We start from the raw sequence: 12,882 nt of genomic DNA on the forward strand, positions 1-12,882 counted from the left end.
TTCTTTTCTCCAGGAAATTAGGCATTTATTATGGAGAATTTACTGAGAATATTTCAAAGTAACTACTTTTCTCTTTTCCCACTAGATACATGAAGTGTTTTTTGTTTGTTTGTTTGTTTTGGCTATTTTCAGTCATAATCTGGTCCCTCTTTGTACAATTTATGAAACTGTGGGTACCCCAAAGACTCTGGCCCCCAGGAGTTTCTCACTTTGAAGCTAACCCAACTTCCAGCAGTGTTTAAAAATTACCATTTAAGTATCCCTGTAAGCTTCTGGTTCCAGTCACTTGTGCTTCACATAAGTAGACCTTGACTATGTTTTCCTGTGATGTCAGTCCTCTCATTGATCCAAGAAAATTCATTGATTTTTAGTTTGTTCAGCTTTGTTGCTGTTGTTGTTGTAGGACAGTAATCATGACTTACCGGTTTTTTAGATGTGGGAGCTAAATACAAAAATGCAGTTACATCCTCTTTTAAGTAACTGTCCCCATCTCAGATTTCCCTTCTCTGTCTCCTGTTCTTCTCTAAGATGACATCTGATAATCTGAGAGAAAGGGTACATGTGATCTTATGGTGGAGGTGTAGAAGCTATCCCTTCCATATGTCCCCAGGTTCCTGTTCTGCTCTTTGTCTTATTGGGTCTTTTCAGAGGTGTTGCTGGTTAACACTTGCTCAGCAAGTGTCCACAGCTGAGTCCATGAACTTTTCTCTCCTGGCTCTGATAGTTCCCTCTGCTTATCCAGCCTCACTTTGACCTTGCTAAAACTGCAGTCCCCACAGTTATAGCAATGCATCCCATTTAATTTACCTCTGATCATCCTTTGTGTACCTCCTCACCAGGGTAGGGGCCATTCTGAGAGACAGGTCTCTCTCAGAGTCCCAACTAGTCAATAGTACAAAAGCCCCTTTACTTTTAACTCTGCTCTCAACAAATGTTTTCCTTTGGAATTTTAGCTCCAAAGGAAGGGAGGCCATGACAACCTTGTGTCTCCACCAGCTGTTGAACTTAATTTCCTTCTTCATCTCACTAACCACTCAAGGCCAAGAAGGAAGGACTCCTTGCTCGTCCTCGTTTGCCATGGCTTCACTAAACATCATGGCCTCTTCTTTCCCATCCCCTTTATTTTTCATCCCCTTCCTTTTTCAGAGGCTATGATGGCAAAAACAGTGTGCAGAAACATGACTACATGCAGGGAATAAAATGCATTGATTTAATATTCTCAATGGATTCTCATCTTTACATATACAATATAAAATTGGTATATTAATACTTATCATAAGGGCTTTTCTAAAGATTGGGATAATATATATGTAAACCATTCGCAAAACTGTACTCATTGTACAAATGTGGTATTTTAATATATGATACTGCTAATCACTGTCCTGTAAGCTAACACTAATACTTTAATTCAGAGGGATATACTATGTCGATTTGAATAATAAACTTTTAGCAAGGAAGAAGCTGCCATCTTGAACTATGAAGATTCTTGGCTAATTTAATGATCAAGGAAAAAAAATGGTAGTAAATATGAGAAAATAATTTCAAAAAAATTTAGCTTATTACTCATTATAAAGTTCTTTGTTTTCCCTTAAAACATTAATATGGATGAACATATATGGTTATTTTATTTCTCTCTTGGAGAAGTATGCATTGGGCATCATTGGGGGCATCTCAAAATAAACCTAAGAGGAGAAACAAGAGATCCCAAATAGGAAGCCCATAGCAATTTATTCATGATTTGTTTAATTATTCCAAAAGTAATCAAAGGAACAGTATGTTGTTTTGGGAATATTGTGAATTGCCCATCTGGTTCAGCTAAACTACAGAACTAGACTCATTTTTAACACAAACACACAGAACATATTCCTCAAGACCAAATCTGTAATGGATATTTCAGCAAAAATTTACTGTGTCTGTCTGACACAGGCCTTGTGGTAGGTTTTGGAGATAAATAATTAATTAACAATGGTTGCTGTGCTCAAATATCCTTTAGTTTCAATGGGAAGATGACATCTAAATGGAAATTTCAAAATAATGTGACAAATGTTATGACGTAGGTAGCTATGAAAGCACAGAGAAGCATCTCTTAGTTCAGATTAGGGATTGAAAGAAGGCTTTTAGAAGAGCCATGCTGAATCTATACCTTGAATATTCATTGAGTAGGACTTATCCAAGCAAAATGAATAACGATAAATATTTCAAGCAGAGGGGGAGTAGAAGATATATGAGTATGGCATAGACAGGAAATTTTAAGCAATGTATTGTTGCTGGAGCACAGAGTGTGAGTAGGGCATCGTGGCATGGTAGACACTGGAGGAGGTATATCGGGGCAGGTTTAGAGGGCCTCCTGTCCCACAAAAAGTGTTTGGGCTTCGTGCCATAGGTGATAGCGAGCCACTGAGGGAATTTTAGCAGGGCTGATATATGGTTAGTTTTATATTTTGTATAAACAACCCTAATGCCACTGTAGAGAACAAGGAGAACAAGGAAAGCCAGACACAGAGGTATTTGTAAGGAGACTATTGCAGTAGGTCAAGAAAGAGATGTTGAGAATCTGATCCATAAGGGCAGAGATGATAGAAGATGGATTTTGGAGATGTATAAGAGCAAGAATAAAGAGGATTTGGGAATCCCCTTACAGTGTGTATAGCAGGGAGGGAATAGATAAATGACGGGGTAATATTAAGATAACCCTAGTTTTCAATGTTGGGTGTATAACAGTACCTATATCTAAGTTAACAAGCAAAGGAAGAGAATACCATTAGGAAAACTCTGTAAAACTCAATTTGTGATATATTGACTTTGATATGCTAGTGAGACATCAAAATTGTAATTGTAGTAGGAAATTAAATAAATGATTCTGAAGCTTTGGGAAAAGATGTGAGCCAAAGATAAATATTAGAGTGTTATAAGCTTATACATGCTACTTCAACGATTGGAATTAAGGAGAGTGTTCAAGGATAGTGTGTAGAGAGAATGAAACAATGGACAGAGGACAGAACTCCAGGATAACCCTATATAATGGGACAAGATGCACAAGTGCATTCAACTGTGACTAAGAAACAATACTTGAGAGAGAAAAAGAGTAAGAGGAAATACAATGAAAGGCAAGCATCAACAGTATCGTGTGCAGCTAAAAGTGCTTATAAAATTCAGGGACTAAGGGATCCTGTGTATTTGAAATCATGGACTTCAGAACTTCCAAGGCATGTTGTGATGCTTAATAAATATGCTAAATAACTAAATGAGTAGAAAAATTAAGTACTGCAGTAATTCAGATTCTTTGAGGAGTCAGAGACCACCACACATGCAGTTAAAAAGAGAATTCGACTGGGCATGATGGCTCACACCTGTAATCCCAGCACTTTGGGAGGCCGAGGCAGGTGGATCACGAGGTCAGGCGTTCAAGACCAGCCTGGCCAATATAGTGAAACCTCGTCTCTACTAAAAATACAAAAATTAGGCAGGTGCAATGGCGCGCATCTGTAATCCCAGCTACTCGGGAGACTGAGGCAGGAGAATTGCTTGAACCCAGGAGGTGGAGGTTGAAGTGAGCCGAGATCGTGCCACTGCACTCCAGCCTGGGCAATAGAGCAAGACTCCATCTAACAAAAAAAAAAATTAAAACTGAGAAATTGGACACAATAAATACAGACAAAACTCGGAACACTAAGAAAGGTGAGGAGACAAAAAGCAATAAAGAAAGGGTGATGCAGAGTTAGGCTGTATATTCTTTCTGTTTTGCTGTTTTTTATTTTAGAGTAGAAGAGACTTTCACATATGTGTGAATTGAATTTTCTTCAGCCAGGACAGAGAGACGTTAAAAATATAGGAAAGTGAGGAAAATACTGGAGGAGCAAAGAACTGGAGAAAGTGCCTTCAAATTGTACTGAGAACACTGGACTTTGAAGGGACTAGATTTGAGAAAAAGGAGTTGGGATAAGTGCAAATATGGACAGAATGTTGGGCCACAGTTAAATCAGTCAGTTCCCCCACGGTAGGAAAAACATGATTTGCTGAGAGCGAGGGGGTTGGCCATTGAGTGTCTATGTACATTTTTCATAAATCTTGCATTAAACCATTTAATTAGAAGTGCTACTGAATCAATGCTTCAGAGCTCTGAGACTTTTTGCTCTCAAAGATACCCCAGATTGAAGCCTTGTATATGAATTGTCAGGCAGAAATATAAAAACAAGCAGTCGCAATATTGACTTTGCTTCCGATTAACAGCCCATAACATTAGAGGGAGGAAGAAAAATAGAATTATTTGGGGAAGCTCTTTGTCCATTGCTCCCTGGGCTGTATTGTATCATCTGTTTACTTTTCCTGGCTCTCCCACTATAGACCGTGTGTTATAGTGGGAAGAACCTGTGCTTTGGAGCCATAGAGACTGGGTTTCCTTTTACTTTTTCCGTTTAGTAGCTGAATGCCCTTGGGTAAATTATATCTCTGAGCCTCAGTATCCTCATTTATAAAATATAATTCATGAACCTACCATAAAGGCTTGGTGTAAGACACAAATGAGGTAACTCTGAACCTAGTGCTTGGAATTCAGCTATCAGTTCCCTTCCCAGACTGAACTTCTAAAAGGCCGGAAAAATCTTAATCCCTGTTTCCCCAGTTCTTTGCACGGTCCTGGACATGCACACACAAACGCACACCCCACATTTAGTAAAGGTTGGTTGATTATTTAAATAAATAAATGAAGAAAGTTCTACAACACATAGTAATTTATAATTAAAAAGAAAATCTTAATGAGAACACAATATATGCTAATATATGCTGATTCACTTGCGAAGCCATTTAGCAGTAGCTTTTCAGACTCCTGACCTCCTCCCATGCCTAGTATGGGAAACTTATACCAAAGGGCCTTTGGCACCTGCCAAAAAATAATTGGCCATTGCCTTCTTTTATGATTTTTGTATATTCTCTGGTAGAGTAGATAGTGTATAATGCAAAGAAGAAAAGCAAAGACATGCAAAGAAGAAAAGATACAGTATAATGCAAAGAAGAAAAGCAAAACAGGTACAGTATGTCTCTCTAAATAAAAGTTGACTACTGTATTATGTCATTCTTGCATTGCTACAAATCCCTGAGACTGGGTAATTTATAAAGAAAAGATATTTCATTGGCTCATGGTTCTGCAGGCTTTACATGAAGCATGGTGCTGGCACTTACCAGCTTCTGGTGAAGGCTCAGGGAGCTTTCAGTCCTGGTGGAAGGTGAAGTGGGAGCAAGCACCGTCACATAGCGAAAGTAGGAGCAAGTGAGAGTTGGGGCTAGGGAAGGGGCCACATACTTTTAAATGACCAGCTTTCATGAGAACTCACTATTGGCAAGACAGCACCAGGCCATGAGGGATCCGCCACTGTGATCCAAACACCTCCCATCAGGCCTCAGCTCTAGCATTGGCAATTACAATTCAACAAGAGATTTGGTTGGGGCCAAATATCTAAACTATTTAAACTATACATATGTCTGTCTCTTTTTCTGTGTAATTTTTGTTATTATGAATTTTCCTTCCTGTCCTACAAGATGATGCACAGTTCTCTGCTGGCTTTGTTTTAAAAGTTTCTCAAACCACTGTAAGTTAGGGCTTCCAAAATAAGCTGATTAAAATCTAGCTGTGTTAAAAGCTCCTGTTCCTGGATTATCAGAAAACAGATGGGGTAGGAGGCCTTTCACATACGGAGAGATCCTTTTTCATAGCAATATAAAGCACCAACCCTTGCAGAGAACAAACAGATTTTATGTATTGGCTTCCTTTTCCATAATCACAGCTGATTTATTTATCCCTTACGCACAGAGAAATCCGGTAGCTATACGGTCACCTTCTGAATGGTCGTTAACTGTGTTTTCCGTGCACAGAATGAGGCTGAACAGGAGAGACCATGGCATTAACTTGTAATGGCCATGTCTGGATCTGCTTCCCAATGTTTGGCCACACAAGAGAAATCTGACGAAAACTGAAGTTTGGGTTCCGATACCCTTTTTCTGCTCCCACTAAAGGAAGCTGGGTGGATTTGGCACATACATCTAATTTTCCATAGCCTCTGCTCGGTCTGTTGCCTCAGTTTGTAGTTAATTAACCTGTTCATGAAATGTAAATGATAATAGACATTCTGTGTGCAACATAGGTGCTGGTGGAAGAGAGCTGTCAGTGTGTAATACTTGCTCAGGAAGCCTCTCTCCCTTCAGGCTTGGCAGGAACATTTGAGCAATATGGGCTTTGGTGGGCAGGAGTGGCCAGCTGAAAACATAAGGTGTTTTCCCCACCTAATAGGGGACTACTAGTAGGTTATTTAGGATTCCTCCAACCACTCTGTCTTGTGTGGTATCCAAGGGAGCGTTACCACGTGGCCTTATTTTAGGAAATTTTCTTTCACTAGTCATTATGACTCTGTTCTCTACAGGGAGAAAGTTGCTGCATCACTGTTCAAAGAGTTAGGATTTTGTAAGAAAATTTTTTTGAATCTTTTTAAAGATAATACTATGTTAGAAAAAGAGACAAACTGTAATTGATTTGTTTGGTTTTATTTTCTGTAGCTTAATTGGCCAGTACAGTATGAAACTGCGATATGCGGTTTTTTGGTATTTGGAGAACAAAATGACCTCTGTACATAAGAACATCATTTATTTTAAGATGTCTCACTATTTTGCCAGTCATCCCCCTTTTCTGCCTATGAGACAAAAAGCTTAATGATCCTCTTTGGAATGCACTTATCCCCAAAACTCCTTTTCTTTACGTACGAGTTTTTATTTATTTTAAATGTTCCTCTCCATCAACAAAAAATGATTATGCAATATTTCAATTCACCTTCTTTGGTATTGATGTTGACCACCTCAGAAATGTAAAACTGGCATTTCATTCTCCTGGAGTTTTTTTCTTTTTCCATATGATTGCTCTGATTTTTATCTGCAGACATTATATTAGTTGTTAACGACTAATTTTTGTTAATTTGATTTTTTTCTAGTCTCTGTTTTCTTTTCATTGTGATCAATATTTCCAGAATGAGAATGATAGTAGCTAGGAACTGCTGTGTATATACCTACTGTCTAAATGCCTAAATTCTCATTTAATCCTCACAACAACTATAAAGCACAGAATTGCTACTGTGCTTACTTCACACCCTGAAAGATGTTACACGTGGCCACTACACGGCAGACCTGGGCTTCACGGCCGCACATGGCTAACAAAACCCCTTTCCTTCCCTCTGTGTTTTACTGAAGTGTTTCAAGTGTTTATGATTCTGTATTAAATATTTTAAAAACCAAACACTTTGGCCAAAAATAAAGATTAATCACAGTCATATCTATAATGACAAGTACATTTATATAAATCGCTACTAGGTAGAAAATATAAAAGCTAAACCATGAAATCAAATACAATAGCTTTACTTTTATTCTTGAATGTTAAAAGCTGTCTTTCGTCTACTGAAATCTATATTTCTTAGGAAACATTACTTTAGGAATGTATAAAGATATAACTATAAGAATATTGTCTGTACAAAATATTGAAGAAACCTAAATGGCTATCAGTAGAGGACTGTTGCTTAATACTGGCTTGGCAGTACAAGAGTATTCTCTATATCAATGAAAAAGAACAAGAACTTATGTATTTTGATTTGGAAAGATGACTGTGAGCCAAACGTATTACAGTGCAGTATGTGTTGAATTAATCAATTTTTTGAATAAAAATATATATGTAATTATATGTATATAGGGCTCTGCCTCTATAAGTATAGCAAAATATCCAATGGGGAATCGTATTAAATTGTATTCACCAAAATGGTAACAAGTAACTCTGGAGTCAAATCAGAGAGGCGTAGTGGTAATTGTGCTTTTTAATATAAATAATTAAAAAGGAACAATGAGATTAATGGGTATTTTAATATTTTTGTTTTAAAAATTAACTTTTATTAATTTGTTATCTGACCCTTTTCTTAATAAAGGTATTTCTCTGTGCTTAGACATGGATATTCTCTCTCTGTAGGCCATATATAATCTTCACATATACACCTTATTCCCATTGAAACAACAAATCACCAGGTTAGAAAAAGTATACTTTCTTCAAAGCAAATGAAAGGCTGTGGATGTTTAAAAATCTAAAAGAACTAAACTTCAGAGGGATGAGTCTTTCTGAGAAACAGCTCAGGGACAGCTGATGTTTTCATACTTGGATCCAATTGTTGTGGGAGGCAGCAGGGCTGGTAGAGAATAGATTCCGAACAGTATTGGCTTGGAGAGAGGCAACTCAGCCACCTTTTAACAAGCCCATGGATTGGAATGCTGCAGGACCCTCAAAAACAAAGACAATTCTTTCTGTGAAGTAATTCTCTTACATAGGAATTTTAGTGAGTAACAGAACCTGAGTGTAGGGTGGGAAAGCAGAAAGAAAACTCAGATTCTCCAAGTCAATGTCTGCAGCCTTGTTATCTGTATTCCTACAGTCTTGAAGTCTCATAGTCCCACAGTCTCATGCTTTCACAGATGGGCAGTTCTGAGGTCCAGCAGTCTTGTGATTTGATCCCAGGGTCCCAGTCTAGGGAGAAGGTAACTTCAAACCATTCAAAGACAGACATGAGTTGAGTCTTACCAAAGTCATAACTGAACTCCCACCCAATTCAACTTCTGATGAGATCAAATATATCAATACTGAGGTGGTATACAAAGGTGGGGCTAAAGAGCAAGGACAGATTTACGAAACTCCCTGTATTCTAATTCCAAAGCGCTCCTAGAGGAATGGAAACCACAGCCTCTGTCCGAATCAGCTCAATCATTGATTGAATCAAACCGAACAGCCTCTCACCCTAATTCAGCCTAGTGACCTAACACTGATAGAGGAAAGTGTATTCCTTATTTTTAGAAAGAAACAAATAATACACACATATTTTAGACATAGTATCCAATATGCGACAGAAAATAATAAAGAGGGCAAAAAGGCAGGATGACTCATGGTTAAAAAGAAAATCATGCATTAGATACAAATGCACAGATGATGAAGATATAGGAATTATTAAACAAGATCTTTAAAATAGCTATAACACACATAATAATAAATGTGTTAAAGAATATACAGAAAAACATGATATAATGAGTGAAAAGATGGAGAGTTTCAGGAAATAAGTTGAAGCCCCAGAAAGGACCAAATGGAAGCCAAGAACTGAAACTGATTAATATAGTTTTTGCAATAACAACATTTAATTGGGGTGGGGGGTAACACCGGACTGGACAGAGGAAGGATCATTAAAATTGAAAACAAGTTAATAGAAATCATACAAATTGAGAGACAAAGATTGAAAACATAAGAACAGAACCATGGTAGGATAACACCAAATAGTTTATTATTCATATAATTGGAATACTAGGCAAAAGGAAAAAAAGAATGAAAAATAAAGCAATACTTGAAAAAATTGGATAACATTTAAATTAATTTAAAAAGAAAGCGGTAAATCATGTGTTCAGAATAAATACAAAAAACAACCACCACAAAAACAAACATATCTAGGCACATTGTAATGATACTGCTGAAAAATCAACAATATAGAATTTTAGAATTTTTTTCTGGTGCTAATTCTATCTCAGCAAAAGTTAAAGCAGAAGAGAGAAATCACACAGTAATTTTAACAGGGAAAGTTTCATATTCATAATTATTATTTTTAACAGAGGACCAGAGAAATGAAGGTTGGACTAGGGAGATACAAAAAGAATTATTTTTACTTATCTCACTACATCTAGGGCAGAGAGAGTGGTCAAAAAAGAGACACCCATTCTCAAAGCCCAGCCCCAAACCTTTGTGGATGTGGGCAACTGTGGCTCACTGAATGGTAGAGAAGTCACTGAGATGCTGAACCAGTGGGACCTGATGGAAATATATCCTCTGTGGTTTTGGGGTATGCTGTTCACAAACAAGTACTTACTATTGAATGTACTGCAAGGCCTCCTATTATTGCCAGGGCAGACTGCTGACTGCTGGACACTGGAAAAGCCACATCATGCAGGCATGTAGAGAGAGGAGCACTGTCTTTTCAGTACTTTCTATTGCCTAAACTTAACATTGTGTGTGTCAGCTGTAATAAGAAAAATATTAACAGATCCAGCTATGCTATCACAGAGCAGTCAAAGAAAGGTGAGTCTGGAACCAAGAGAGTCAATAAATTGATAAGTGGCGCAGGAGAAAATCGAAGTGAATTCTCATTTTGTATACAAAGTAGGGTACTCCATGACAGTGGACTGTGACAGTTTCCTCCTCTGGTGCCTTCCTCTGCTTGAAAACCCTTTGGTAACTTTAACTGGAGCAAATGGTTTGGAAATGTAAATGCTTGTTCATGCACAAAACTAAATACGTAAATAAACCAGAGAAGAGATAAAATGGAATCATAATAGTGCTGAATTAACTCAAAAATAAGCAGGAAAACAAGAAGTAGGGAATATTATGAATATTATATATAACATTATGCCAAAAAGCTTGACATCTTAAATGTAAATGTAGTCCACAAGTATTTGCATTTAAATGTTTCTGGCATCTTATTCACAGTAGCCATACAATTGATAACAACCTAAATGTCTTTTAACTGATGAATAAATGAACAACTTATGATACATTAACATGGTGAAACACTAGTCAGCAATAAGGATGAATGAACTGCTGTACACAGAATCACGTGGATGACTCTCACAAACATTCTTGGACAAAACAGCCTGAAAAAAGTATATATGCTGTATGCTTCCATTTCTATGAATTTGTATAACAGATGAAATTAAATATAGTTTCTGAATTTAGATCAGTGGTTGCCCGCTGGACAAGAAAGGAGAAGTGAGGATTATTGGCGTGAGAGAACTTTCTCTTGTGGAACGAAAATATTGCATATCTTAAGATGGTAGTTATATAAGTATATACATTTTTTGAAATGCATTCAGCTATATATTTAAAACCCATGCATTTTCTCATAGGTAAATTATACCTCATTGAACCTGACTAAATTTTTAATGCAACAATTATTTAGGCTCTGTTATATATAAGGCAAAAAGCCTTAACATAACATCATTTCATGGAACTTACAAAAGTTCTTTCTTTTCCATGTAGATGTTGGCCTCCCCTATCAGTTATCTTTAAAAAAATATTTGAAACTGGTTTTGATTTAAGGAAGAGTAATATCTTTACAGAGATTTGTTCTTTTGTTGGTTTTGAAAATATGTAGCCTCAACTATGTTTAAGAGAATTGGCACATGCAGAGATGGACAATAAGCCTCGAGCATTCACTCTCATCCTTCTCAGATATTTCACACAGTAGTCTCTTGAATGTCAATTTATTTTCTTTGTACAGATGAAAACTTTGAAGCTCAGAAGGCTATATAATGTTCTCGGACTCACATACAAAGGCACAAAAACTCTGGGATTCAGGGCGGACTCACATACAAAGGCACAAAAACTCTGGGATTCAGGTGTAGTAATGCCCCCCTTTCATTTTTATGAATAACTAGTTTTCCTTGTATGATTCTATTTATATACCTCAAGCACTTGTCCATATATTTCAGGAACAGAGAGTGTACTCCTGCCCTACTCCTTCAGAAAACTCCCTAGAGTTAGGTATGTTTTAAATCCTACTTTATTGCCGATTATAGATAGATTTAGAGGATAGCAAGAAGCTCTTCAGTTTTTAATATACCTAAGATTTTTTAAATGATATCAGCAACAATAAATTGAAAGACACCTCAATTTTCTAATTGTACACAAAACTATTTTAGCCTATTTGTTCTTTATTTTAAAATGTATACTTCCATAGGATAAAATAAAAGGGACATTACATAACACAAATAAAATATTTTAATGCTTATAAGCTCCAAAGACTCCTGAATCTTGATATAATCCAGATCATGATACTGGCCTCTTCTTTCAACCTTAAAAAAATGTTTTTCTCGTGATATTGCTGCAGATGTTAAAAGAGAGGATGGAGGAAGAGGAAAAGTTGGAATGATTTTTGCTATTTTCTTAACATGTCATTTATATAATCCATAGATCTTGGCTAAAAGCATCTAATTGTTCTTTGGAAATTTGACAGGCTGGATTCAATGAGCCACTAGAGATTTCCCCATCAACTTCTTAGTACATTTCTCTCAGTGTGTATATTTTGGTCTTTTAGTGGTGGGTATGACTCAAGAGATAGTCTAAAATGGAAAATTTACATTTTTATCATTTTTCTTCAATTATTAAGTATGAGGCACATAACTTATATGTTACTTTGTTTAAAACATATGAATATATAAGCTTGATGTATAAAATTGATCAGCTGCATCAAGAATCATATAAAATATAGTTATTAGGTTTAATAACAACTTTGGAGAGTTGTTACATAATTCTTAGAAATGTTAAAGTGGAAAAAGAAATATACTTTGATTTTGCAGAAACACTCTAGCAAATCAATATTAATAAATAATTAACTTATTTCATTGGAAAAATTCCTCAACCTCAGACTAACTCACAATTGCATTATTCTTTTTGATCAAATGGTATAAATAAGCCATAGGCAAAACATTCTGTTGGCTTTAGGATTTGAAACAGATTTTTGATCGTTTGCCTGCAGGCCTATCCAATCTTTGTTCTACTGGGTTAAGAAATCAGTGTGCTTATGATGAAAATGAAAGAACCTAAAACATATTCGAGTACATTTTCACCCATGGTTCACAATATTCCATTTATCTCTCTCTATCTCAAGGCTCAGTTTATACTGTTTGCATGTTTTTCTTTGTTGAAAATATACCTTCTCTCTGATAAACCAAACCCTCTGTTGTATCACTTTTATAAACCAGCCAAGTCACAAGAAGACTTGTTCTGGGAATTAAACAACACACAAATAAATGCATGCTAAAACCCAGTTGTAT

Source organism: Papio anubis, chromosome 19 (genome assembly GCF_008728515.1).
Source record: "Papio anubis isolate 15944 chromosome 19, Panubis1.0, whole genome shotgun sequence".
In the NCBI taxonomy this organism is placed as follows: Eukaryota; Metazoa; Chordata; class Mammalia; order Primates; family Cercopithecidae; genus Papio; species Papio anubis.